At 38.7% G+C, this 27973-nt stretch overlaps 1 pseudogene; it reads right to left on the bottom strand.

The window, feature by feature from the left end:
* Nucleotides 1-11887: 11887 nt before the first annotated feature.
* On the bottom strand, nt 11888-12005 carry LOC126103438 (5S ribosomal RNA; annotated as a pseudogene).
* Nucleotides 12006-27973: the final 15968 nt, after the last annotated feature.

Below are 27973 nucleotides of genomic sequence, written 5' to 3'. Positions count from 1 at the left end.
TTACTGTATACAAAAATAATCAGATCATAAATGTACAAACATGGAGCACTTAATACTTTTAAATTTCTTAACAGTGGTTAACAGGATACTTTCAGTTTTGCATTAGCTATATTTCTAACAATTGATTTTTGTAATTTTATGATTCTAGTAATTTTGCTTGAGCCTCCACAAAAAAACCTTATAACTGATTCAAAGTAGCTGTGGTAAACTATTTTTCTTGTCTCCATGCTAGTTGAATATGACAGAATCTTCATTGCATATGTCAGGCTGTTTAATTTACTTGCTAAATACTTTATGTGTGAATACCAGGATAGATTTTGGTCCAAATGCATGCCTAAAAATTTAACACAGTCCACTTCTTTCAGTTCTTGGTTTCTACGACTAATGTGGAATTCTTTTATCTTAGAATTTTTAATTTTAAACAGCAGCAAATGTGTTTTCCCAATATTCAATTTTAGATCTTTCTATTTTATACAGGAGCAAATGATGGATTACACATTCAAATGTTTCCATAAGGTCACAGAATAATCCTCCAACTTTTCTTGACTTGTTTAAGCCAGAAGTGATTTTTTTCACAAAATCAAGTATGGCCACTATTGTGCACTTGCCTTTTTTGAAAGCCATATTGATTACCTGAAATTATGTTTTATTTCTCTGTATTTTTTTAAATTTGTGTGACACTTCTTTTTCAAATATTTTTGAAAAAATTGGGAGAATAGAGATTGGGCGGTAGTTCCCCATATCTTCTCTTGAGCTTTTTTCAAACAAAGGTTTATCTCTGCATACCTTAGGACATCTAGGAAGTTGCCTTCTTTGAGTGATTTATTAATTATTGAGCAAAGAGGGTGAGCTATTATCCTGGCAGCTGCTGTAACTACTGTGTGTACCTACATTTGCCTGAGACAGACAAATAAAATGGCCAAAATCACCCCATGGATTGGAATGATTGTATATACATGCATTTCTTGAATCTTTATCCAATGTTACAATGTATATGGGATGGAAATCAGATGTAATTTGAGGTTTCCTAAGAAAAAAATCTGCATTCTTCCATTTGATTTTAGTGACTTTGAACACATTTTAAGAATGTCCATCATTACAAATAAGTGACAAGGATTGTGGTAACGAATTTTATATATTAAAGGTTTTGATTGATTGATTGATTTCTTTATTAATCCATGTAAAAATTTACATTGTGAGGATTTCGTCAGCAAAATCATATACAATACAATATACCTACAATTATACATATAAAATTTGTATTTACACACATTTTTGAGGTATCTTAAATTAGTTTTATATCCTTGTGTAATTTGTAATTTTCTTATAGTACTGTACAATTTTGATTTCATATTATAATTATTTCCTCATGTATTACAATGCAGGCTACTTTAATTACACTACATGTTTTAATTCAGATAGCCCATTACTGCGTAATAACTTTTATTTAATAAAAAAAATTTTAGTTTTGTTTTGAACTGTCCGATTGTGTCAATATCTTTTATTTCTTGGGGTAATTTATTATATAATTTAACAGCATTGTACAACAAGCTCTGCTGAGTTTTAACTTTATTTTTCCTCTCTAGATGCAGATTGTATTGGTTTCTAGTTTCATAGCTGTGTACTAAAGAATTTTTCATATAGCAGTCAATATTTTTTTTTACATACATAACACTTTGAAAAATGTATTCACAGGGGACAGTAAGGATTTCCAGCTTTTGGAAATGTTCAAGGCAGTGAGCCCTACTGCCACTCTTGGTTATTATACGAATTGCTCTTTTCTGTAATTTCAAAACTATTTGAACATTTTTACTGTTGACTACCCAAAATATTATTCCATAGGTAATAACAGAGTGGATATAAGAAAAATATACAGATCTGACACATGTAGTATCACAAACTGCAGTCAGAATTCTCAGAGCATAGCATGCTGTAGCGATTCTGTTACTAAGTATTTTAATATGTTCTTCCCACTTTAACTGACTGTCAACATGCATACCAAGAAATTTTATGTAGTCTACACATTCTATAGTTTCATTGTTTAACTTAAAGTTGTTATAGTGTGGTTTTTTGCAGACATAGAAGTTAACAGCATTTGTTTTTTTAAGATTTAGTGTTAGTTTATTATTGGATGCCCACTCACATACACTGTTTAGTGTTTGTTTGGCTTTTTCTTTTAGTGCATCTGGTGATTTGTCACTGATTAGAACATTTGAGTCATCTGCAAACAATATTGTTTGTCCATGCTTGATGCTCTGTGGGAAGTCGTTTATGTAAATGAGGAATAGTACTGGGCCAAGGACACTACCCTGTGGGACACCTATATTTACATAATTTGGGTCTGAAGTATACTTTACAATATAGTTTGAGCAACTTGAAATATGTGAGATTTCAGTTATCTGTCTTCTATTTTTTAGGTATGACTGGAACCATTTGTTCACAAGTCCCCTTATTCCAAGTTCATCTAACTTATTTAACAATATGTTGTGGTCTACTGTATCAAACGCTTTAGTTAGATCAAGAAATATACCAGTTGGGTAGTTCCCTTTATCTAATGCTTCAAGAATGTGTTTTGTGAGGTGTTCTTAATTTCTAACAAGTTAAATTGCAAACTTTTAAAGTTCTAAATTGAAATAGTAAGAATAGAAACAAAGCAAAGAAATTCTGCTAAAAGATCAAAGTCAGTTTTCTTACTCAACATTCGAAATTAATTTCCAAACACTTCAATCATTGGCCATAAAGTTACAATGACCTATAAGTCTAAAGCATATCTTCTCTAAAAATAAACATCGTTCTCTTCTCAGCTGTTGCAGGAAATACTCACAAAACTTGTTCTTTTGGTATTGTGTCCTCATCAGGGACATTGGGAAACACAAAAACATTTCTGTTGTTGTGTGTGTACAAGAATTTCATACATACTTCCCGTGAACCAACGTTTGTGGCCACTCCAACATACTGCTTCGTACACTCCTTGTTCACGGATGTGTATTTATAGTCTGCAACAAGACAAGCCTCTTCTTTCATCAGTGAAACTTCATTGTCTGATGGGCCATTTTCACTTTCACTGCTGCTAGAAGCACTATCACTTGTTTTCACACTGTTTTCATATTCCTGGAAGTCATGGCCCATAACTGATTTCCCAGGAGGAATGTCTAATTTGCAGCCATGAGAATTTGCAAGCATATTTGGAGGATATCAAATTTCTTTGAGTACTTCTTCAAACCTGGAAGTTCATGCCTCTGCATTACTTTACCAGCCCTCCTTATCATTAGGCAGTTTCTGTAAGACAAGACCTTTATCAAATGGTGTGACACACACTTTTCATGTTTTCAGTAGAGTTTACTGAAATCTTAGTGTGTGCTTCAGAAGAGATGGAAAACCATCCTTGGAAATGATCCCATGAGAGTATTTTTTCCATTTAATTAATACAGCTTGCCATGCAGTTTTCATTGGTCTCAAGAAGCCTACATTCAACAACTGGAGAAGGTGGGTGTTATTACAGGGAAGAAGAAGGTATGAAATATCATTCCACTCACACTCTTCAATAACACCTACAGACCTGTGACTGGATAAGTTGTCTCAAATTGTCATTGTTGGCCCAGTTTACTTCTTCAAATAGGGCAAAGTGACTGTGTAAAGAACTAGTCTTCAAATATCAGTAGATCAAACCATCCACTCTTACTCCTATTGAAATAGGTTTCCTATGAACCATCTTCTTGCCACCCGGAGTTGGCTTTTTATTGGAGAAACACATTTTAACTGTAACTTTGCTCTCTTTTCTGTGAGCTCTTTTAATATTTTCACTTACATGAATGGAGATATCTTCTGAAGGTTGCTCGAGGAATGAATGCACCCTTCTTCTTATGGTAAACTGCTAGAAAATTTCTTCTCTTTTCAGCCACAGTTATGAAGGTAGTCTTTTGCTAAATATTTAATATCAAGTATAGTGAAAGGAAATCCTCAATGTACACCGCTCAAAGATATTTTGGTTCTAAATTTCTTCTTTATTCCCATTTAGTACCGGCTGTTTTCCCAATTTTTTCGGATGTATTTCCCATACTTTATTTGGTAGTCAATCTAGGTATGCCACACAAGTCACTCATTTTTCTGTATGATAATTTTCTGTACTAAATATCATGGCTGCCTTATCTATTAGTTCCGGATCATAATCACACTGTATTTTAGCACCTTTCTTGCTTCTATACATTTTTGACATTGTCCAAAATCACCCTAGGCAGTACACAATTTTGTAAAAACTATTGGTATTTTATAATTTTACACAAAAAACTTGACAAGCTTGGACAGCAATTGTCTCAATCTCATAGTCTACTGATCTCGTTGACAACTGCAGTTATAATATTTTTCTGCTGGTCTCAACAATAGAAATCTTCCCCTTGATGATACTGAGTGAACCTTCAGCAATGAGACTCATTTGATACAAAATAAAAGTTGTGGAACACAGGAAATACAATCTCACACTTAAAATAATTCTGGTAGTGGTAGTAGTGGTTGTAGTAGTAGTAGTAGTAGTAGTAGAGATCTCTTTTTACAAGGATATAGGACATGTCAAAGTATTTACAATTTTAGACCAATTTTAAAATAAGCTAATTCATATACACATACATTTACAGACTTCTAGTTAGAGACAATCATTAGATTTACTCCTGGTATACAATACTTTTTTTTACAAATAACTTATTAAATAATGTAATGCCACACTGTTCACTCATATCTCACTATCAGTCACTGCACACACTATACACACATTGATCGATAACACTTCACTCAACACACACACACACACACACACACACACACACACACACACACACACTGGTGACCTCTGGTCCATTTTCTGTACCACAACTTCCCATTTGCTATCCTCAAAAACTGAGTCAGCATCCCTCTATAATGAGTGAGATGTTGAGCTCAGAAAGAGGAAGAGGTGTTAGTATTGTGCAATACATAGCTTGGTGGTAAGTTTTCCTAGAAAAGGAAAAAAAAGAAGGAAAAAACATAATGTGAAAGTGTTATGTGGGAGTTACGTGGAATGTTGGATGTTTTATAATCATTGTTATTATTTATTTGTATAACATTTTTTTGCCAAACCCCTACTCTATTTTATGTAAGTAATCCTTCAATGTATAAAATGTATTGCGTAACAGGTACTTTTTAGCTGCCTTTTTAAATAAGTTTACTTTTGCAATTTCTTTTATCTATTTTGGTAATTTATTGTACAGTTTTATTCCTTGGTAGAAAATGTTGTTTTGAATTTTATGTCTATTTTTTCTTGGCAAACGTAAGTTGGCTGTAGCTCTTGTTTGATAGTCATGGACAGAACTATTTGTGTAGTAATTACCAATGTTATTTTTGATGTGTACAACTGACTGGTAAATGTATTCACACAGAGCAGTTAAAATCCCCAGTGTTTTGAACAGATCTTTTCAATGAGCTCAGCTGCCATTTTTGGTTATGCTTCTTACTGCTCTTTTCTGGAGTTTGAAAATTGTGTTCATATTTTGTGCATTTGATCCCCAAAAAAGAATGCCGTAGCTAAGAATTGAGTGTACAAACGAATAGCATGTAACAAAAGACACTGCATGTTACATAATGATGATAGGATTCTTAGGGCATAACATGCTGATTACATTCTGTTTGCAAGTACCGGTACCTTTGTGTGTTCACACCACTTCAACTGAGAATCAATATTCATTCCTAGAAATTTTGCATTTGTTACACAGTCTATAGAGATTCCATCTACATTTAATTTAACATTGTAATTTTCCCTCTTCAAACTGAAATTCATGGCATTAGTTTTCTTTATGTTCAATGTCACTTTATAACTTATTAACCAACTGTAAACTTCCTTGAGAGCTTCATTTGCTTTCTCTGCAAGTAGTTCTCTTATTTCCTCAGTGACTATAATGTTGCTGTCATCAGCGAAGAGAGTTTTTTCACCATGAGTAATACTACTGGGAAAGTCATTGATGTATATCAGGATTAGTATTGGTCCTAATATGCTACCTTGCAGAACCCCTATATTAATGTACACTCCTGGAAATGGAAAAAAGAACACATTGACACCGTTGTGTCAGACCCACCATACTTGCTCCGGACACTGCGAGAGGGCTGTACAAGCAATGATCACACGCACGGCACAGCGGACACACCAGGAACCGCGGTGTTGGCCGTCGAATGGCGCTAGCTGCGCAGCATTTGTGCACCGCCGCCGTCAGTGTCAGCCAGTTTGCCGTGGCATACGGAGCTCCATCGCAGTCTTTAACACTGGTAGCATGCCGCGACAGCGTGGACGTGAACCGTATGTGCAGTTGACGGACTTTGAGCGAGGGCGTATAGTGGGCATGCGGGAGGCCGGGTGGACGTACCGCCGAATTGCTCAACACGTGGGGCGTGAGGTCTCCACAGTACATCGATGTTGTCGCCAGTGGTCGGCGGAAGGTGCACGTGCCCGTCGACCTGGGACCGGACCGCAGCGATGCACGGATGCACACCAAGACCGTAGGATCCTACGCAGTGCCGTAGGGGACCACACCGCCACTTCCCAGCAAATTAGGGACACTGTTGCTCCTGGGGTATCGGCGAGGACCATTCGCAACCGTCTCCATGAAGCTGGGCTATGGTCCCGCACACCGTTAGGCCGTCTTCCGCTCACGCCCCAACATCGTGCAGCCCGCCTCCAGTGGTGTCGCGACAGGCGTGAATGGAGGGACGAATGGAGACGTGTCGTCTTCAGCGATGAGAGTCGCTTCTGCCTTGGTGCCAATGATGGTCGTATGCGTGTTTGGCGCCGTGCAGGTGAGCGCCACAATCAGGACTGCATACGACCGAGGCACACAGGGCCAACACCCGGCATCATGGTGTGGGGAGCGATCTCCTACACTGGCCGTACACCACTGGTGATCGTCGAGGGGACACTGAATAGTGCACGGTACATCCAAACCGTCATCGAACCCATCGTTCTACCATTCCTAGACCGGCAAGGGAACTTGCTGTTCCAACAGGACAATGCACGTCCGCATGTATCCCGGGCCACCCAACGTGCTCTAGAAGGTGTAAGTCAACTACCCTGGCCAGCAAGATCTCCGGATCTGTCCCTCATTGAGCATGTTTGGGACTGGATGAAGTGTCGTCTCACGCGGTCTGCACGTCCAGCACGAACGCTGGTCCAACTGAGGCGCCAGGTGGAAATGGCATGGCAAGCCGTTCCACAGGACTACATCCAGCATCTCTACGATCGTCTCCATGGGAGAATAGCAGCCTGCATTGCTGCGAAAGGTGGATATACACTGTACTAGTGCCGACATTGTGCATGTTCTGTTGCCTGTGTCTATGTGCCTGTGGTTCTGTCCGTGTGATCATGTGATGTATCTGACCCCAGGAATGTGTCAATAAAGTTTCCCCTTCCTGGGACAATGAATTCACGGTGTTCTTATTTCAATTTCCAGGAGTGTATTTTGGTTCTGATAAGTGGCGTGTGGGAGTGAAAATTAATGACAATTTGTTGCTATGCAGAAGGAAAGAGCAAATAAAACAGACTGTTCAAAATCTCCCCAGTGTCCAAAATGACCTAGTTTCACAATACATACAAGACACTTATGTGATCCATCCCAGAATATTGCTCAAATGTGGGACCTATACCAAACAGGACTAACAGGGGATACTGAATGGACACAGAAAAGGGCAGCATGACTGATCACAGGTTTGTTTGACCCATGGGATATTGACACTAAGACACTGAAAGAACTGCAATGATGGTACTTGAAGATAGGCACAAACTATCCTGTGAAAACCTATTTGGTAAGTTTCTAGACCCAACTATAAGTGATGAAACTAGGAATATATTACAGTTGCCTATTGCTTCAATAGGAATTGTGAAAGACAAGACAAATCAGAAAGATTTAAGCAATCATTCTTCCTGTGATCCATATGTGAGTGGATCAGGAGATAGCCCTAATAACTGGTACCATACTGGCATATACTTCACAGTGATTTGCAGAGTACATATGTAGATTTCTGTATCTTTCTATAGAATGAGTTTACCAGTTTGTAGTTATTTATATGTCCATATGATTCATCTTCTTTGCAGATGAATCCACTCATTAAGAAGAAATGTAGTTAAAGTTCATTTAGGTATTGCCCAAATGCTCTGCTTTATTTATTATGTACTGAACATTCTGGTAAGTTATTTTAAATTTGTTTCCTAAATTAACACAATCACTTGTAGTCGTTAATTTTCTACCCTTTACTCTAAAAATATATACCTATTGCCTTTTTCATGAAGAATTTTGTTTATCCTGTCACACAGAAGATTTTTTTCCTTTGTAATTTTGCTGCATTCTATGTTTAGTATATAAACATCTGTCCATTTTGCTTATATCTACTATTCTACATTTTTCAAATGAAGCACACATCAGTTTCATTTTAATGTTTGTTTTTCACAACTCCTTACTGACACAAATTGTACATTTGGTTGTACCTATGAAGTTGAACTGTTTCGATTGTGTTCCAATATTTATTACCTTCTAAGAATTTTTTCAGACTTTTTAAATAATTTTGTGCCTCATTTTTTTGAATCATTGGCACTAGCTATGCATATGATATGTTCATAGTCTCTTTCACTTTCCTCTGCAGTAAAATATTTTGTACCTACTCCTACAACCAAAGGAATGAAGTATGTAGGGGAGAGGGAGGGAGGAGACCAGAGGTGATGTTCTCATTTCCATTTCTGAAATACATCACATGTCATCTATTCCTGACATTCCCAGCTTTATTAATTTTATTTATTTATTCATTCATTCAGAGATCATCTGACAATGATATAGGATTTATCAATTGAAATAAATAGCTCAGAAATATATACACACAAAGAATATATGAGTATGCTTTTATGAGGATTGGACAGGTAGTTCACCATTGCACTGAAGAAGGGACAATCCTGGTATTTGCCTGAAATTATTTAGCAAAACACAGAAAATGTAAATCAGGATGACCGGATAGAAACTTTATCCTATCAAATATGAGGTCAGTGTCTTAACAACAGCACAACCTCATTCAGTTGGAACCTGACATACAAAGTACTTTGATATACACACAATTTGCTCCAGGTAACTTACAGTTTTGCTCTTCATGCTGCACGCATCAATGATGCCCACTGGTGACTCTTGAATCACAGGCGAGTGCTACAACTCTTGAGCTAACTCCAATTCGTTTGGAAAACACTATGTCCTGTACATGCCTTTATGTCTTCCCCTCAGTTCACTTGAAAAACTGAGTCAGTATCCCCCTCCTCCATCTCCAGTGATGAGTGAGAATGACAAGGCATTTGTATCAAGCACCAGATATCTTGCCACATGATTTTATTGCAAAAGCATTGAAATGTGAAAAAGTATTATGTTATCCCCTAACATTATTAACCACTACTCTGAGTTCTATAAGTAATATTTGATAGTGTAGTAGGCATTACTAATGAAGAATAGTTGGCCTGCCTTTTTAAACAGATGTATTTTAGTAAACTTTTGCCATCTGCTTGGGCAATTTATTATACAATTTTATTCCCCAATAAAAAATGTTGTTTTGAGTTTTTGTTTATTTTTTCTTGGTAAATACAATTTGAAACTGGCTCTTGTTCCAAGTTTATGTGTAGAACTATTGGTGAAGTACATTAGTAAATGCACTCAATTGGCGCAGTAAGGTTGCCCAGTTTTTTAAACAGTTCATAGGAATGAACGTACAACTACTTCTAATTATTCTTCTCACAGCATTTTTCTGCAGTTTAAAAATTGTGTCCATGTTTTGCATCTTTGATCCCCAGAAAAGAATCCTGTAGCTAAGAACTGCGTGTATGTAGGAACAGTATGCCACCAGTCGATATTGGCTGCTACAAAAAAATGACAGAACACTAAGAGCAAAAAATATCAATGGCATTCTTTTTGGCAACATTTTTATGTGTTCGTTCCATGTTAATTGACAATTAATATTCATCCCTAAAACTTCAAGTTTGTTACAAAAACTATACATTTATCATCTCTGCTCAAAGCAACAGAATTATTTTCCCTCTTTATGCTGAAGTACTTACTTACTTTTTTTTTTTCAGTGTTAATCTATTACATACTGACCAATTGTAAATGTGGTGACATCATGCAGTTACATTTATTTATTTATTTTCTGTCCATACAACAAAAAGTTTTCGAACATTGTCAGGAAAATTTAGATTACATTACACATATACAGTAAAATATTTACATTCTTTCATAACAACATATGAATCAGACACATGTCTGTACACATTATTTTTCAAAAGGGCACTACAAGTAAATTCCTCTAGAGTGTAACACAATTTAGCTTATATTTATAATAGTACAGTACACACAATATAGTGTATAATTACATTCTTTCATACCACTAATAGATCGGAGACATTGTCTATATACACTGATTTTCAAGATGGCACTACAATTTAAAGTCCTCTATGGACTAACAACACTTCTCTATTAATAATTGCTTCAGTCTACTCTTTAGCATATTTAGATTTACATTCTTGAGTTCACAGGGTAGTGCATTGTAGAAAATTGCTCCCATTCTGTGTGGGCTGTGGTCTGTTGGTCACAATTCTATGAAAATTTTCCCTACCCCGTGTATCATAGTTATGTACATTACTATTTCTCATATTAAATTCAGGATTTTGTTTCACAAACATGACTGTTTGCAGTATATACATGGAGTACACCATAAGAATTTTATATTTTCTAAAGATGTCTCTACAAGGCTCTCTCTTCTTTACCTTGGCTACCATTCTTACTGCCTTTTTTTGTAATCTAAAAAGTCTCTATATGAACTGCTGATGCCCCACCCCAAATCTCAATACCATACTGAAGGTGCGGATAAATTAACCCAAAATATATTTGCCTTAAAGTATCATGGTCCAAGAAGGCTGAGACCCGTTTCAGTAGATACACATTTCTACTGTTTTTCTTGCAAATATTATCTACATGTTCTTTCCATGATAAGTGTCCATCAACAACAATGCCCAAAAATTTATGTGAATTCGCATATGCAAGACCCAATGGATATGTAAATACAGTATCCGTTATGGCAGCATTATAACTGTGGATGAACTTCATTATTACCATTTTGTCTTTATTTACAAGAAGCTTGTTTGCTATAAGGTATGCAGACAGAATATTGAAACTGATCTCGGTACCGATAGCTGCAGACTGCATGTCACTGCCACAGCTGATGAAGGATATGTCATTGGCATAGCTAACAACCATGCAATTTTGGGGTTCAAATTAGTTATTTACATATACAAGGAACAGAAAAGGCCCTAGTATGCTTCCTTGAGGCACACCACATTGAAGTGTCCTGAAGTTTGATTTGGTTGTTAGGAGCTGCTCATTATTTTGATAAGTTAGCTTTACATAGAGTTGTGTTGCACATATTGTGTGCATGTGTTTATAAACAACCACACCGTTAAACATTTCGCACCAGCCACCAGAGGTGCTGTGTTTTATGTAAGTGTGTTTTGGTTTTGTTATTCTTTGCTTATACTTTGTATATTTTTCTATCTTCCATACATGTAGTTAGTCCATGCATAGTAATGAGACAGAGCTGATGTTTGTTCCCTGCATGTTAAGTTATTTAGAATCGCAATCTCAGAACAATCGAACAAGCTGTGTATTTTTTGGCCATCTCCTGTGGCTGGCCGCCGTGTCATCCTCAACCCATAGGCATCACTGGATGCGGATATGGAGGGGTGTGTGGTCAGCGCAGTCTCTCCCAGCTGTATGTCAGTTTCTGAGACCAGAGCCGCTACTTCTCAATCAAGTAGCTCCTCAGTTTGCCTTACAAGGGCTGAGTGCACCCCGCTTGCCAACAGCACTCGGCAGACCGGATGGTCACCCATCCAAGTGCTAGCCCAGCCCGACAGCGCTTAACTTTGGTGATCTGACGGGAACCGGTGTTACCACTGCAGCAAGGCCATTGGCTGTGTTAAATAAAGCTAACATTAATTGTTTGAGGGAGTTTATGTGTAGTCTAGCTCTGTTGTATTAAGTACACACAGGTTCTACTGGTCGAACAATAGTCTGCACAATTTGTACTGACAAAGTAGTGACCCTGACGTGATTTATTTGTGCAGTCTCATTGGATTACCGAGCATTTATGGAAGAGATTTGCAAAATGACTGATGTGAATCCCACCATGTCATGATTGGCTGTAAGACTACCACCTTCCCGGCCACATAATCCAGCTTTGTGGTTTGCACAGGTGGAGGCCAGTTTTTTCTATTCTGAAATTTTAGTGAATGCCAATTAGATCACCAGTATGCTGCAGAAGTGCAAGATATAATTACCTCACAACCAGAAGCTAGCTATTATGACTGTCTTAAAGCAGAATTCATTTGGCAAGTGTCAGCACTGCAGGAAGAGTGATTCCATCAGGTTCTCACTCAGTAAGCTATTGGCAACAGAAAACCTTCACAGTACTTGTGGGACCTAATGAGCAGAGTAGACATAGAAGCCATTCCAGATGGCTTGCTGCCCACAACATGGAGCTGTTGTTTGCCACTTCCTGTCAAAGCAGTTATAGTGTTCCAGTCTGACACGCCATTGGACGTAGTAGCAGAGTTAGTAAATAAAATCAAGGATGCGATGACAACAGCTGCTGTGAGCACAATTACTGCACAGTGAGATAGCGTGATGCCAACTGTCTCACATGCAGATTATGATACCTTAGCACTCAAGGTAGATCTATTAATGCAAAAGATTGGTGAATTGTTATCTCAATGTGACCTGAACAATGACAGAAGCTGGAATCAATACCACCGCCACTTGTGCAGCAGAACATTGATGACCTCTTCTCCAACTGAGCCTGAGCAGAAATGTGCCTTCTGGTATCACCAAAAATTCACGGAGCAAACATGCAGATACACAACCTCCTGCACATACCCAAATGGCAGCAGCAGTCGGAAGTAGGTGCCTCGTCTGATTGCCGATCAATGTCTGCACGCCTGCTTGTTAGTTATTGGCAATCAAGCTGGAAATATTTTATAGAAACTGGATCCAATTTGTCCATTTACCCACAGATATGTTGCACAGGAAGCGACCATGCACATATTGTGTCTGACCACTGTGAACAATTTGCTCATAACAATGTGCAGCACTCTGCACTTGGAACTAGACCACAGGCTTAGCAGTGTCCAGATTTTGGCAGGTTCCACTATAATACGGGTGGCTGACAGTGACTACATGGAGTTGCTGCATGGATTTCTGTCTTTGACATGACCCCTTTGGGCACCTGAGGAGGCAAGGCACGACACTGTCCACTACACATAGATGACCAATGGTCCCACCATGTCTTGCAGACTATAACGTTTGGCACCAGCTTCTCTTGCAACTGTGAAAGCAGAGTTTGACAGTGTGGTTTGTGAAGGTGTAATGTGGCCTTCCAACAGCCCATAGTCCTCAACACTACATCTGGTACCGAAACAGGATGGTGCACGGTAGGTTTCTGATGATTACAGAGCCCTGAATGCCAGAACAATGCCTGTGAGATGTCTAGTGCAGTTGTTACATGACTACAAATATGTGTTGAGTGGTGGTGTTATTTTTAGCATCCTGGACTGCATGAACACACACACACATATCCTGGTAGCTGAACGAGACAATCCCAGATAGCAGTCAACACTGCTTTTGATTTTTTTGGAGAGCAAATTGATGACTTTTGGACTCAGGAATGACACTCAAACATGGAAGTGCTTCATTGACTCAGTGCTACAGGGCCTAACTTTTTCTTTTGCTTGTTGTTGTTGTTGTGGTCTTCAGTCCTGAGACTGGTTTGATGCAGCTTTCCATGCCACTCTATCCTGTGCAAGCTTCTTCATCTCCCAGTACCTACTGCAACCTACATCCTTCTGAATCTGCTTAGTGTATTCATCTCTTGGTCTTTTGCTTACCTGGACGAAATTTTAGTTTTTCATCATCAGCAGAGCAACATTGGCAGCATATAACAGATGTGTTTAAGCAGTTGGCATCATCCTAAACACTGCTAAATGTTTCTTTGGCTAGCTCCAAGTGGATTTCTTAGGGCATAGGATAACAGCAGAAAAATACCACCCCCACAAAAGCTATGGAGTACATATGACAGAGAACTTCTGGTTGTTTATGAGTCTGTCAAGTACTTCAGGCCTCACCTGCAAGCAGAGACTTTATTATCTACACTGACCGCAAACCGCTAACTAACACCTTTCATCAGAACAATATGAACTGTTCACCTAGGCAACACAGTCAGCTAATGTTCATCTTGCAATTCAGCATAGATGTCCAACACATCTCTGGCATTGACAATGTGGTGGCCAATTTTTTGTCTCTGGTTGGAAGCATTACTAGTACGATCGATTGTGCCAAACTCACTGCAACTCAACTATCACATCAAGAACTACAAGGACTTTTATCAGCAGGAAGATTGACATTGGATATCCAACTTCTCCAAATTACAGGGAGTATGTCAAGCCATTCATACCTATTGCCATCAGAAGGAACATCTTTATTATGCTACACAAATTGAGTCACCCTAGAATTTGATCAACAAACTGCCTAACGATGAATGGTTATGTGTGGCTGGGACTACAGAAAGACTACCAAGAATTGGTGAGGTATTGTCTTAAATGTCAATGCAGGAAGATATACTGCCACATGCAAGCACCAATAGGTAACTTTCCGATTATGTCAGCTCATTTCAGTCTTGTCCACATTGACTTTGTCAGTCCATTGTCATCATCTGACAGTCAATGTTGCATACTTACAATGATAGATCATTACACCCACTGGCTGGAAACTGCACCGGTGGGCAACGTTACAGCAGAAACTCTAGCTTTCACTTTCATATTTTATTGGGTGTCATTCTTTGGCTTCCATTACAAGTCACAACAGGTGGAGGATGGAAATTTGAATACCACCTATTTAGACAAATTGCAGAGTTTGTGGCACAGCTCTCCACAAGATGACCAGCCATCACCCAGCCAGTAACAGGGTGATTGAGAGATGGCACTCTCACTTAAGGCAGCACTAGTCTGCCACAACACTGAGTGGACTAAGGCCCTTCCCAGTGTACTACTAGGCCTCAGAAACATGTTCAAATCAGTTCTAGGCACTTCTTCCACAGAACTGGTCTATGGCGAGATGTTGAGGCTTCCAGGAGAGTTCATAAAAACAAACACTCTGTCACAACCAATGGGTGATCAAACAGAATTCCTTCACCAACTGCAGGAACACATGATCTGAATCCACCCACACCAGCCTCATAGATATGGTAGAGCTACCACCTTCATGCGTCAAGAATTGAAAATTTGTTCACATGTCATGTTATGCACAGAAGGCAGCAAACTGTCATAGCAGCCACCATATTGAGGACACTACCATGTAGTCACAAGGGGAGACAAGACAATTGACATTCCAACTAACAATAATTGACCACTGTTTCTATAAATGAGGTTAAACTGGCTTATATCTTCCAAGAAGCAACAATGTCAGAACTTCCAAGTCTATGGACTGGCCCACCAACTGCCTCATCAATGCCTTCACAGCCACCAGCGCAGATTACACCATCAGCAGACCTGCCAACACATACCTCAAGATCCGGTAGTCGCATCCACTTTCCAGCCCGCTATTTGGAATACCATACTACCCCCCCCCCCCCCCCCCCCGCCCCCCCTCCCCATGAACCATGGACCTTGCCGTTGGTGGGGAGGCTTGCATGCCTCAGCGATACAGATAGCCGTACCGTAGGTACAACCCAACCACAACGGAGGGGTATCTGTTGAGAGGCCAGACAAACGTGTGGTTCCTGAAGAGGGGCAGCAGCCTTTTCAGTAGTTGCAAGGGCAACAGTCTGGATGATTGACTGATCTGGCCTTGTAACAATAACCAAAACGGCCTTGCTGTGCTGGTACTGCGAACGGCTGAAAGCAAGGGGAAACTACGTCCGTAATTTTTCCCGAGGGCATGCAGCTTTACTGTATGATTAAATGATGATGGCGTCCTCTTGGGTAAAATATTCCGGAGGTAAAATAGTCCCCCATTCGGATCTCCGGGCGGGGACTACTCAAGAGGATGTCGTTATCAGCAGAAAGAAAACTGGCGTTCTACGGATCGGAGCGTGGAATGTCAGATCCCTTAATCGGGCAGGTAGGTTAGAAAATTTAAAAAGGGAAATGGATAGGTTAAAGTTAGATATAGTGGGAATTAGTGAAGTTCGGTGGCAGGAGGAACAAGACTTCTGGTCAGGTGACTACAGGGTTATAAACACAAAGTCAAATAGGGGTAATGCAGGAGTAGGTTTAATAATGAATAGGAAAAAAAGGAATGTGGGTAAGCTACTACAAACAGCATAGTGAACACATTATTGTGGCCAAGATAGATACGAAGCCCACACCTACTACAGTAGTACAAGTTTATATGCCAACTAGCTCTGCAGATGACGAAGAAATTGAAGAAATGTATGATGAAATAAAAGAAATTATTCAGACAGTGAAGGGAGACGAAAATTTAATAGTCATTGGTGACTGGAATTCGAGTGTACGAAAAGGGAGAGAAGGAAACGTAGTAGGTGAACATGGATTGGGGCTAAGAAATGAAAGAGGAAGCCGCCTGGTAGAATTTTGCACACAGCACAACTTAATCATAGCTAACACTTGGTTTAAGAATCATGATAGAAGATTGTATACATGGAAGAACCCTGGAGATACTAGAAGGTATCAGATAGATTATATAATGGTAAGACAGAGATTTAGGAACCAGGTTTTAAATTGTAAGACATTTCCAGGGGCAGATGTGGACTCTGACCACAATCTATTGGTTATGACCTGTAGATTAAAACTGAAGAAACTGCAAAAAGGTGGGAACTTAAGGAGATGGGACCTGGATAAACTGAAAGAACCAGAGGTTGTACAGAGTTTCAGGGAGAGCATAAGGGAACAATTGACAGGAATGGGGGAAAGAAATACAGTAGAAGAAGAATGGGTAGCTTTGAGGGATGAAGTAGTGAAGGCAGCAGAGGATCAAGTAGGTAAAAAGACGAGGGCTAGTAGAAATCCTTGGGTAACAGAAGAAATATTGAATTTAATTGATGAAAGGAGAAAATATAAAAATGCAGTAAATGAAGCAGGCAAAAAGGTATACAAACGTCTCAAAAATTAGATCGACAGGAAGTGCAAAATGGCTAAGCAGGGATGGCTAGAGGACAAAAGTAAGGATGTAGAGGCGTATCTCACTAGGGGTAAGATAGATACTGCCTACAGGAAAATTAAAGAGACTTTTGGAGATAAGAGCACCATTTGTATGAACATCAAGAGCTCAGATGGAAACCCAGTTCTAAGCAAAGAAGGGAAAGCAGAAAGGTGGAAGGAGTATATAGAGGGTCTATACAAGGGCGATGCACTTGAGGACAATATTATGGAAATGGAAGAGGATGTAGATGAAGATGAAATGGGAGATACGATACTGCGTGAAGAGTTTGACAGAGCACTGAAAGCCCTGAGTCGAAACAAGGCCCCCGGAGTAGACAACATTCCATTGGAACAACTGACGGCCTTGGGAGAGCCAGTCCTGACAAAACTCTACCATCTGGTGAGCAAGATGTATGAAACAGGCGAAATACCCTCAGACTTCAAGAAGAATATAATAATTCCAATTACAAAGAAAGCAGGTGTTGACAGATGTGAAAATTACCGAACAATCAGTTTAATAAGCCACAGCTGCAAAATACTAACACGAATTCTTTACAGATGAATGGAAAAACTAGTAGAAGCCGACCTCGGGGAAGATCAGTTTGGATTCCGTAGAAATACTGGAACACGTGAGGCAATACTGACCTTACGACTTATCTTAGAAGAAAGATTAAGGAAAGGCAAACCTACGTTTCTAGCATTTGTAGACTTAGAGAAAGCTTTTGACAATGTTGATTGGAATACTCTCTTTCAAATTCTAAAGGTGGCAGGGGTAAAATACAGGGAGCGAAAGGCTATTTACAATTTGTACAGAAACCAGATGGCAGTTATAAGAGTCGAGGGACATGAAAGGGAAGCAGTGGTTGGGAAGGGAGTGAGACAGGGTTGTAGCCTCTCCCCGATGTTATTCAATCTGTATATTGAGCAAGCAGTAAAGGAAACAAAAGAAAAATTCGGGGTAGGTATTAAAATCCATGGAGAAGAAATAAAAACTTTGAGGTTCGCCGATGACATTGTAATTCTTTCAGAGACAGCAAAGGACTTGGAAGAGCAGTTGAACGGAATGGATGGTGTCTTGAAGGGAGGATATAAGATGAACATCAACAAAAACAAAACGAGAATAATGGAATGTAGTCGAATTAAGTCGGGTGATGTTGAGGGTATTAGATTAGGAAATGAGACACTTAAAGTAATAAAGGAGTTTTGCTATTTGGGGAGCAAAATAACTGATGATGGTCGAAGTAGAGAGGATATTAAATGTAGACTGGCAATGGCAAGGAAAGCGTTTCTGAAGAAGAGAAATTTGTTAACATCGAGTATAGATTTAAGTGTCAGGAAGTCATTTCTGAAAGTATTTGTATGGAGTGTAGCCATGTATGGAAGTGAAACATGGACGATAAATAGTTTGGACAAGAAGAGAATAGAAGCTTTCGAAATGTGGTGCTACAGAAGAATGCTGAAGATTAGATGGGTAGATCACATAACTAATGAGGAAGTATTGAATAGGATTGGGGAGAAGAAAAGTTTGTGGCACAACTTGACCAGAAGAAGGGATCGGTTGGTAGGACATGTTCTGAGGCATCAAGGGATCACCAATTTAGTATTGGAGGGCAGCATGGAGGGTAAAAATCGTAGGGGAAGACCAAGAGATGAATACACTAAGCAGATTCAGAAGGATGTAGGTTGCAGTAGGTACTGGGAGATGAAGAAGCTTGCACAGGATAGAGTAGCATGGAGAGCTGCATCAAACCAGTCTCAGGACTGAAGACCACAACAACAACAACATACTACTTTCATCATGGGGGCTAATGTAGCAACATTCTACTTTTGTGTAGTGTTGTATCACACATGCTGTGTGTATATGTTTAAAAACAATCATACCATCAAACATTTCATGCCAACCACCAAGGCTGCTGTGTTTTGCTTTTGTTATTCTTTGATTATGCTTTTTATATTTTTGTATCTCCCATGTATGTAGTTAGTTCATGCATAGTTACGGAATAATTCTGATGTTTGTTCCCTGCATGTTAAGTAATTTTTAATTGCAAGCTCAGGATGATCGAACAAGCCTGTGACTTAACAAATAAAGCTAATGTTAATTGTTTGAGGGAGTTTTTGTGTAGTCTGCTTCCATCGTATTAAGTACACACAGGTTCTAATGGTTGAACAACAATCTGTACAGCATGTACCAATAGAAAACATCCCCGAGGGTTTCATTTGCATTCTATAATAGCATTTCTGGCATGAGATCATAGTTTTTTGCAGTAAAATTCTTGAATAAATGCTTCACTGAGTTCTTGCCACGTTAGATTTGTCAATGTTGAGCTTTTGCCAACTGCCTCCATTGTCAACATCTGGAGATTAGATTTTAGGAGGCTGTTAGATACTTTAGTTGGCCAAACTATGTCACAGGGGTGACACAAAGTCATGGAACTTCCATGTGCTACCAGAGGTCATATTGAAGTCTATGACTGACTGAAGAGCATTGCTAGCAATACTGATTTTGTCAGATGATGAAAGACTCACATCATTTCTTTGTTACCTTCCAGTATCAAGGAACCATTTCCAGGCACCACTAAGCAAGTAGCCCATATCCCAGTTAAATCTGTTGTTACACATTCTGATTTGAATGGCTTGTTTGATGACAAAATCCCAGTAAGTGGATGCATGGGATAATATTCTCATTTCATCAAATGTAATTGTTCATAAACAAACAAACAATTAGGTTGGTTTGTATACTTGAAATACCACTGTTGATGTTGGTTTGCTATTGAATCTGTTGAGAACAACCCTATCACTGAACTGTTCACAGTAGGTTACTTTCTGCCCTACTTTTCCATTTGTAACAAAACCTATTCCCCTTATATCACTGACATGTTAAAGGGACAGAATAGGACTCAATACACTACTCTGAGGAACACCTGTATTTATGTGTGTCTTGTCTGACATTTGTTTTACCAAAAGTTAATCATCAGTAGATGTATGAATTATCTCTGCCTCTTGTATACTTTTCTACCTCTTGTACCCTTTTTTTCCAGGTAAGTCTGGAACCACTTGTTTACTATTTCTCTTACAGCTAGTGCTTCTAGCTTGTTTAGTAGTATTTTGTGGTCAACAGTGCCAAAAGCCTTAGACAAGTCTAAGGATATGCCTGTAACACAGTCATCCTTTTCAAGACGTTCTTGTATCACTTTTGTGAACACTGTAACAGGTGATATGCTACGTCTCCCACTTTGGAAACTAAACTGTGCTTTGTTATATGATCGTATTTATTCATGTAACAGCCTTGCTGCAGTGGTAACACCATTTCCCATCAGATCATTGAAGGTAAGTGCTGTCAGATTGGTTAGCACTTGGGTGGGTCTGCCGAGAGCTGTTGGCAAACAGGGTGCACTCAGCCCTTGTGAGGCCAATTGAGGAGCTACTCGACTGAGAAGTAGTGGCACCAGTCATGAAAACTGACAACAGCCAGGAGAGTGGTGTGCTGACCACATTTCCCTCTGTAACCACATCCGGTGATGCCTAAGGGCTGAGGATGATATGGCAGTTGGTCGGTACCATTGGGCCTTCAAGGCCTGTTTGGACAATGTTCGTTTGTTTTAATTCATCAGTCTATCTTTCATGATTGATTCTATTACTTTTGAGAAATCAGACAGAAGTGTAAGTGGTCTATAGTTTTCAATACTCTCTGCATTACCTTACTTTAGTAAAGCACAGCTTGTTCATATGTTAGGTACTCTGTGAAATACTTGAACTAAAGGATTCAATAACATGTTTTTTAAGGGGCTTGTATACACTCTATTCATGCTTTCAGAACATAGACTGGAAACTCATCCATGTCTGCTGACTTCTTTTTTTTTTTATAGTTTTCCTGACTTCAAGTTCTATTGTGGGAAACAACATCAATGTGCTTGGTGCATAAGTCATTCTGGGTGCTAAACACGTTTTAGGAAGATTTAATTTAACACTGCTGAAGTACCAGTGAAACAGTCTTTTACAAAATTTGTAAGTTCATGGGGATATTCTGTCACTTTACTCTCACCTTGATCTATATGTTGTTATACTTATGTCTGCTATTTCTGGTTTCATGTTTTATGACATCACACACTACTTTGCTCTTGTTTTCTGCATTATGAATTTTTTTTGTTTTCTGTATTATATATTATTTTATCACAGAATGAATGTTTTGCAGCAAGCAGTACCCTCCCATATATTTCTAATACCTGTGATAGTAACCTAACAGCTGTGGATTAGTGTAATGCTTTAGTAAACGACTGAGAAATTTAAATGTCTGGAAGGACTTTCTAAGCTGTGCAGTTATATGTTTCCCTTAGCTGCCGCTGCTGAAGTGCCTACTCTTGAAAAGGTCTCCTCAAAAATTAATTTAAACAGTGTGGTTCAGAATTTAGAGAACTTAATATCTACATTGTTTTCCATATACACTTCATCCCACATTTGATTTGCCAGAGCCCTAGAAAAAGGTATTTATTTTATGTCCCAAGAAGATCCTTCTGTAGATTTGCAGATTTGTGGGTTTTATCAGGCCTGTCTTTATCTTTATTATTTGACATTAATGATCAGAAAAGCCAAGATATCTTATAAATACTTTGCAAATTTCCCTTTTGATATGTGTAACCAAGACTGATGCTTAACTTCCAGGTATCCCTTTAGTGACCAGTGGGAACTATAGTTCCCACTTATTTGTTTTCTCTGTAAGTTCAGTGGTAACCCGTGTTCCCACTTCTGACTTGTGCTGACAGCTCTGTTAGAGTATGCTAACTACATGTAAATTGTCAACAGGTGTGCAAAAGCGGTTGTATTTCTACCTTGTTAGTCAATCAATCCAGAAGCACAGTTTCCGCGTGAAAACGAGCCACTGTTTTGACCGCTACAGCATTTTTTGTACATTGTGCTTTCCTTTTGCGTGTGAAGTGACTTGTGTCGTATGTATCTACTTTTACATTTACGAGGGAGATAGTATTCGTGTATATTTGTATTCGTGTATATTTGCTGGATTTGACTGAAAATTATGTAAATATTACAAGGTAAGTTAGTGGGGATTATTTCTCCCACTGAACTTGGGTGAAGTGCAATGCATATGGCTGCATAATCGGCATTGTAGTTATTGTTTGTTTCTTATTGTTTAGAATGCCTGGACTGATGCCAGAAGAGGTTTTCAGAACTTTTTATGCTTTACCAGAAGATGTAGAAGATTCAGATATCGATGCTGACTCTGATGATGATTTTGATTCACCAAATACTTCACAGATATGCTGGGAAAAAAATTCTAGACTTATCAGGGGAGAATTCGAATTTGCTGTCAGGTCATGTGTTGCAGCAGTGAAGTGGCAGGATAGCAAACCTGTTTGTGTACTATCAAATTAATCCAAACACATTACAACTGTTTTGAGAAGAAACAAAGATGGAAGCAGAAGTGAAGTATTCTGCCCATTGGCTGTGGCAAAGTACAATAAAATAATGGGAGGAGTGGATATATTTGATCACCTGCATGAACGGTATTCTGTAGGCCATTGTTCATGGAAGTGGTGGCACAGACTGTTTTTCTTTCTTGTAGATTTGGCACCTGTCAATTCCTGCATAGTGTGGAAGCTACAGAAGACAGAAGCAGACCAGCTAACATTTAGATTGTGCTTGGCAAGGCAGCTTATCTCTGGATTCTCAAGTCATAAGTGAAGAGGAAGGCCCATTCATTTTCAAACACCAGAAAGGGGGCAGGTCTGGAGTGCCAGATGAAGTTCGTCTGGAGAAAGTTGGAACTCATTTGCCTACAAAAGGTACAACAAACAGAAGATGCCACCAATGTAGCACCAAGAACAAAGAAAAGAGAACAAAAATAATGTGCAGCAACTATCGTGTACCTATGTGTGTAGCACCATGTTTCTCTAAGTTCCATAGTACATCACCTTAGTGAACTCAAAGGACAATATGAACAAATACAAATATAAATGTAATGTTTAACATGATTTATGTACTAAAAAAAGGATATACATTTTTTTTAATTAGCAAGAGAAGTTACTCCAGAGTTCAGTGGGAACGATAGTTCCCACAAATTTTTTTTATATTTGTAGGCTAAACTCTCACTTTCAAGATTTAAACTATGATTTTATGAATGGTTCCTTAGCCCAATAAAGTGTTCATGAAAAGTCTACAACTTATGGAAATAATTTGATCACTAAAGGGGTATGCTAGTAACAGTGTTTACCATTTGTGCCACACAAGAAGTGTTAAACATATTTAGGTAGCTATTACTAATTTTACGTGCAACACCTGTGTTAACATTCACATTTCTGCCATGTGATGGGACTTCCATATTGAAAATATTTGCTTTATCATAAGAACATAAACGGAATTTTATGGATTTTTTTTTTTTTTTACTTTACTTATTTTGTGATAGATACTCACCTCCAGGGCTGCTTCGATACTTGCTTTGGGCTGCATATGGCCCACTGGGTGCAGGTTGGGCACTCCTTCTTTATAGTGTTCTCTGTACTTCAGCCCACCATGTGTCCCAACGTAATTCTTTCCTCCCTATCGGCATGAATTTTGGTGACTTCCAAAAACTGCAGAAATGATTATTATAGCAAATTAAAATCTGTAAGAGGCTCAAAGGTATACATTTATTCAGCTTTGAGATAAATAATTCAGATATGTTATTGCTTCTGTTTAGCTCTGCACCTCATTGTATTGGTTTTCAGTTGTCGGGGTCACACTGTGTCCTGATTGTGGTGCTGCCCTCTTTTAGTGTGAAATGCTGCAGAAAACAAATTACCTATTTTTGGACATTAAAATACACACACACTGTCATTTGTTACTGCTAGTAGGCAAGAATAGCTGCTTTAAGATACGTAGCAAAATTTTGTTTACAGTTATGAGATGACTGTTTATCTACTGTAATAATTATGGTTGGGCACCAGTTCTAATCACTTTTTCTTTATGTCTAGCTAGGAATGGATCCATCTACTTCTGAGGTGTACATAAGAAGCAAACAAAAATGTAGTACACAATTAAATGAAGAGGGACTATGCTATTCTCTGAACATACTACCTAAATCATAGTGACTCCAGTGACCATGACTTCTCTCATGCATCTGACGATGATCCAGCTTCCAATCCTCAAGGTTAAAGATCCTTTTTGGGCTTAAATGTGGGTGGTGATGCCTCCTGTTCTGATGAGGTTCATGATAGCATATGTAACTCTGATAATGGTAATAACACTGATGAAAATTATAGGCCAATTTGGAAACCAATTGAACAAAATATAAAGAGTTATTTTCAGTAGGATTCAGGACTTAAAAATATTTCCACTCATTTTGATGTCACTTCTCATGGTTATAAAATATTGGTTACGTAAGACACATTTAACAATAAGGCATTGGAAACAAACTGATGCGCAGCAGAGAAACTGTCCAAAATTCCAGCAAAAAAACATCTCATCTAGCCATTTTGGTTGACACTTCTGAGAAGGAAATAGGGTAGTTTATTGGCATAATGATAGTTATGAGGTTAAATGATGTAAATTATAAAAGTCACTATACCTTGTGACTGATTTCTAGCATTATTGTCTTACTGGCACTTTGATGATAATGACGCCCCTAGAAACACAAATGACAGAACATACAAAGTACAGGTGTTAGTTGAACAGCTGGAGAGGAATCCCTGGGAAAGATATGGTAATTGATGAATCTATGATTCCTTGGAGAGGAAGATTGATTTTTAGGCAGTATATCCTAAGTAAGTCTCACAAGTGTGGTGTAAACCTGTACAAAAGGCTACACTTTTGCCTTGAATATCTATCAAGGGAAAGATGATGAAATACAAGATGGAGGTCATGCAGAGGCTATCACTATGAGAATGTGTGAGCCTCTTTTTGACAAAGGTCACATTCTATATGCCAACAATTTTTATACAAGCATTTCTCTAGCGGATAAGTAATTAGAAAAAATTATGCTTCTCTATGGAACAATTCATCCAAATAGAGCAGGACTTCCCAAGGATATAGTGGAGACAAAGCTTAAAAAGGGAGAAGCAGGTGGAGTAGAGAACAATAACTGGATGGGTAAATGGACAATAATCATTTCATCACTTCATGGACATACTGATGGTTTCGAGCAGTGATTTTCGACCTGTGGGTCATGACCCCCTGGGGGGATGCAAAGCCTTGCTTGCTCAGGGGTCATGATCACAGGAGATAGCAGTTGCAGCATGGCTGATAACATATGTTTCAAGACTATCACCTGCTATGGTATAAATGTTACACGGAAGTGACAAGGTTTTGAGAAAAACCTTGCAAATTCGCTAACGTTCAGATCTAATCAATATGAATTTAATTTAAAGCTGTTGAAGAGTACAAATATGCAAACGCTTGCAACAGTGAGAAGCAACATGATATCTTTCGATCCCTTCCCACTTCTGCAGAATGGAACTAGGCTGGCAAAAGTCACTAAGTCTTGTACAGATAGTATTTACCTCTGAGAGGTTTGCAGGGAGAGTGAAAGGACCACATCAACTTCCAGGCTGGAAACTTTGATGGTTTCATACTCTCACATGACAATACTTCGCCGCACATTACACATTGAAGTTTATTGTTCATGACAGTAAAATGATATTTCAGATAACAGTCGTCATATAGTCTCTTTTTTTATAGATATATATATTCGCTTCCGCCCCTGCCACTTGTACAAGACATGGAGGCCTGCACAGATCTTTTAAGAAACTTGTCCATTTTATGCTCGCTCAGCATGAACCACGAAGACAATAAACACATCTGTACTTGCTGGCATATTCAGACAACTGAATGTAGTGACCAAAAACATATGACTATGACCCAGTTGACCCCTTCCCACCCCCGCACCTCTACCATGACAAAGAATATATCTCTGCCCACAGAACACTGTGACCTCTTTTCACCTTGCACTTGATTTCTTGATCAGTATAATGTCAATAGAAAAAAAATTAAATACATTGCCTTTGAAATCACTGACATACTTTTATTATGGTTCTGGGGTCACCAGAATATTTTTACTTGGAAAGGGGTTGCATATTCAAAAAGACTGAAAAACAGTGGTTTAGAGGATACCAGGAAAAAGAACAGAAAAGGAAAAGTTACAATAAAACCAAAGGTGTTGCCAGAGTACAAGTAGATAAAAAAGGCATTGATCTCAGTGACCAAATATCTTTGTATTATTCACTATTGAGAAACAAGGTGAAATTGTGGAGAAAAGTTGCAATGGAACTCCTATGAGGGACCTCTTTAGTAAATACTTGGGTTCTGAATTGTAAAAAAAGCAGCTTATGGAGAAGAATTTCCAAAGTGTTAATTGTCTTGCATTTATTTTAGTATGCTGCCTGTGCCAAATCTCCATCAAGAAAGAAAGCCTATATGTTGGAAAAAAATTGAGAGATCAGCAAGAAAATTTTAGCGACACTGCATGTATGAGTTTTTTCAGAAAGGCAAAAAAGCACAACAAAAACAAGAAAATTACACCCTTATGGAATGACTACCCAGGACAGCCTAAAATGTGCATCAATTGTTTCAATGAAAAATACATCCAGATATGACTTTTTAAAACTACATTGTTTAAACAGTGCAAAGGTTATGTTAATAAGTATTTTTTATATTGTTTGCATAATACATTTCTGTGCTTTGCAAATGAAGTAGTAAGGTAAAATTCCCATCAAAAATAAAATAAAAACCAAGAGACAATAAAACCAAGAATGACTTTTTAAGATTCCAGTGTAAAATTTATGTAAAAGATTGTTTTGTGTTTTTTTTCCTGTAAAATGTGTCTGTACCAAATAAAGCAGAAGGGCAAAAATGTACAGAGAGAGGAGCAGAGAGTGGTGGCTGGAGTTTTGGGGTAATTTCTAGCTGTTCACTACTGCAGCAGCATACACAGCAAAATGTACCCTTTGCTATAGGCAGCTCAGCAAACATCTCTGGGGTGAAGTGACAGTGGCTATTGGGACACACATTTGAGCAAAGTTTTCATCTGGTCACCCCTGGGCTGATATGCGGTACAGGCAAGACTTGAAATTTTCCTCTGTTAAGGAAATTTTGCTGCAGCAAATTGCATGTTATTATGATGATAGCATTATATGCTGTACTTCACTGTTTCTACACCAACACATTGTAATTAAAGTCATCTTGTTGTTCAAACACTGTAATTCAACTTCAAGTTGATGCACTTTATTTTTAATAGATGCACATTTTGATGAAGAATGGATAATTCCAAGCAAATTTCTGTGGTGTTCATGTGCTCCAGTGTCACACATTCTGTCTTATGTGTACACACTGAAAAAATCTCTAAACTGTCTGAGATATTTTGAAGAGAGGGGAGCCTGTTGTCATGATATATTCTAAAAAAACACCTAGTCGACCCATCAAAATGTGTTTGACCATGTGTGGGCCCCCCACACCCAACTGCTATACATTCACTAATTAACTCCACCAACCTCCCTTTCCCAGTTCTATTGAAATACAGGCCATGCTTAGTGTACTCCATCTCCTGGTAGTCCCCACTGGTGCCAGTGCAATGCGCACACAGTCAGTAGTCATCAGTGCCATCTCCAGTTCCACACTGAATCACCATACAGCAGTGCCAAGATGCGACTGATCGTGCCACCAGAACAGCTCAACCACACTCATATTGATGCTACCAGTTAGAGAAGCAATCTTACTCAGGTCACTGCCTATGTTGTATGGTTTGTCCCT

This window comes from Schistocerca cancellata, chromosome 1 (genome assembly GCF_023864275.1).
Source record: "Schistocerca cancellata isolate TAMUIC-IGC-003103 chromosome 1, iqSchCanc2.1, whole genome shotgun sequence".
NCBI lineage: Eukaryota > Metazoa > Arthropoda > Insecta > Orthoptera > Acrididae > Schistocerca > Schistocerca cancellata.
Note: the sequence above shows the minus strand (reverse complement) of the source record. Positions and strands in the feature narration are given on the sequence as shown.